Source organism: Crotalus tigris, unplaced genomic scaffold, assembly GCF_016545835.1.
Source record: "Crotalus tigris isolate CLP2741 ecotype Arizona unplaced genomic scaffold, ASM1654583v1 scf7180000017716.2861928, whole genome shotgun sequence".
In the NCBI taxonomy this organism is placed as follows: Eukaryota; Metazoa; Chordata; class Lepidosauria; order Squamata; family Viperidae; genus Crotalus; species Crotalus tigris.
The window spans coordinates 1,556,022-1,559,129 of record NW_024096587.1 but is presented as its reverse complement, the minus strand read 5'-3'; positions in this window follow the sequence as shown (position 1 = coordinate 1,559,129).

Below are 3,108 nucleotides of genomic sequence, written 5' to 3'. Positions count from 1 at the left end.
GGGGCGCCTGCTGGAAGGAAAGAAGAAGGCGGAGACCCAAAGAGGAGAAAAGAAAGGTAGGGAACTCCAGAGCCGCCCGTGGCTGGAAAGTCCTCCCGAAGCGGAGGAGCGGGTAAAGGAGCGAGAGCCCTGACAGTCTGGCTTTGGGGCGGGAGAGGAGAATCTCTCCGAAGGGAGGTGCGAATTGATGGACGCTTAGCCAGCCATCTCCCAGCTCAGAGCACTATAGAGCAGGGGTTCTCAACCTTGGCAACTTTAAGACTTGTGGACTTCAATTCCCAGAATTCCTCAGCCAGCTTTGGAGTTAAAGTCCACAAGTCTTAAAGTTGCCATGGTTGAGAACCCCTACTATAGAGCTTCCTGGCTCCGGCCTTTGAAGGACTCTATAGCCCAGTGGTTCTCAACCTGTGGGTTGGGACCCCATTTGGGGTCGAACGACCATTTCACGGGGGTCACCCAACAAGGCTGTCCGCCATTTTTTCCCCCTTTTCTTTGGCCACGCCCCTGGCACCCGGTGATGTATAAGTGGTTGGGGGTCACCACAACATGGGGAACTGTATTATGGGGTCGTGGCATTAGAAAGGTTGAGAACCACTGCTATAGCCATAAATGCCTTGTTTAAACGGAAGTTCGCCTTTGTTTGCAGATAAAACGTATGTATGGTTTATTACTTGCATTTTGCTACAGATACGGTTCCTTGCCCGTGTGGGCTGAAAGGGCCTTTATAGAGGTGAAAAAAAGAGCTTGAGCCTTGATTCCCCCTCCCCCCCCATCTCTGCATATAACAGGTGGTCCAACTGAGACTGCTGTGGAAGGTGCCCATCAGTAATTTAGAGACCATGGTATCGCAGCAGGTGGAAGCACTGGTTGACCCTGGCCCGGAAGCTGAACAGGGATGCGCTGGAGAAAAACCTGCAGTACTGTAGATTTGACCTTCTCTTTTCTTTGTTGTTTTACCATTTGCACATTTCTTAAAAACTCCATTCCTGCTTTGCTCAACTAACGTTTACATTTCTCTTAAACCACTCCCTTCCATACTATATAACAGAGCAGACCCACGGTATAGGTTGCTCGCTCCCTGCCCAGCCTAACATCATCCTGCACTTCCTGAATTTTGCTCACTGATGCTTCTTGTACTCTTTCAGTCAAAAGCCTGCCAAATACTATTCCTGCCAGACACAGGTATACTTAACAAATGAATCCACCTGTAATTTTTGCACCCATCTGCTTTGTATAAACTACTAGAGGAACAACCTTGGTCTTCCTTCTGAGGTCATGCCACAAGTTCAATCAAAGCTGAGTTTTACTTCATGCTGTTCAGTGCAAGCTAGGATTTTTAATGTAGAAGCTCTTAACAAGCCAATGTACTGTTGCCCTTATTTTGTCACCTAATATGTACACAGAGCTGACACAGATACTATAGTCGAGAATGAGTGGGTAATGAATGAATGTGGACTGAGCACAGGGGTGAGTGAGCTGTAGAAGAGAAGCTGGTTGACATACATTAGTTATGCAGCGAAAAGGAAGAGGATTAAATTGCAAAATAGTCATCTGAATGAAGAGTGCAGCGATCAAGAAAATGGGGAATGACTAGAAAGTGATAGTTGGACAGAGTTGATGACTGATCAATTACGTGCCATAAAGTCACTGTTGATTCCTAGTGACTGTACTGTATAGATTTTGTCCATGTAGAGTTAATGACATCCCCAAAAAGAACTGAGAAGTTTAAAGAATCAAAGGTTATTAATGTGTGGACATCACAGAAGCAAAGATGGTTTGCAAAGATAGAAAGACATGTGAAGAATTTGGTGCGAAGGAGGCCTCTCTGCGGGAGATAGGCAGTTTAGAAATATGAAATATAAGTAAATATAATAAGATGTAGCCATATTTCCTTTTCTGTGAACTGATACCTTTACTTTTTTATTTCTTTCTGTATTTTGCATAATAATACTTACTCTAAAAAAGAATATTCTGATGGATATCTCTGCATCTCTTTTTTTCCATGAATGTCATCCTTTGACTGTATACCTTGTGAAGAAATGCTTCTTTTAATCCGTTCTGAATCTTGTGCCATTTAGCTTCATTGGATGACCCCAAGACCTAATATTTTGAAAGAGTTTGCTACAACATACAATGTAAAGACTGTAACAGCCACTATGTAAGACAGACATGATGGCTAAATTAATGGCTCTTGTGAGAGGAAAGTCACTGAAGAAATTCATCTGGAATTTGGAAGCCTTTTTGTGGAGAAAATGGAAAAAATATCAAATTATTTCTTTATCTATTAAATGTAGATTCCACCCATCTCACTATCCAAAGTGAGACTAGGTTGCTATTATGATATATGGATTTACAATTATTAAAAAAAACATTTTTGGGAGAAAAGGGATGTTATGTTGGAGTGTTAAACTAACAAATTTTAAGTGTTTTTTTAAAATATCAGAAGTCAGTCTTTGTTTCTATTTTTGTTTTCTTTATCTTTTTGCACCTCTGTCTCTCTCTATTTATTTATATTTCTTTCGGATGGTTAGTTATTATATGTATGGTATGTTCTGTAGAAAAATTAATAAAAATATTAGTAAGAACACCAACTAGTAGACAGATTCGTCCATGGTTTCAACTGGGAAATTGTGAGCATCCTAGACCAAGACAAATCCAAAAGTGTTAGGGAATTCCTGGAAGCTTGGCATCAATAGACATATAAATATAAATCACATTAACACGTTATTCAGAAAAACAATAACAAAGACTAGAACACATATGCTCCAGCAACCAGATACCCCAGTTAAGCAGGGATTAACACCAAACAATGAAGCAGAAAACAATTGCATAATCAAGGACCTACCAGAGAGAGCAATGAATATAAACAAGGAGCACACCCCACAATCACCAGCACTGATAATGTTACCTAGTCAGATAATGAAAGAACTGCAAGCTAACAGCAAAGCTTAGAGAGAGACCAAGGACACCGCAGTTCAATCCAATGTAATAAAATACATTCTATTTTACATACCTCTCTTGTGTGTCCCCTTTTATTCATCATTTTTTCCTCTGTCAAAAAGCATTAACCTTTTTCATAGTTAAGTTCTTTCAATTCTTTAATTATTT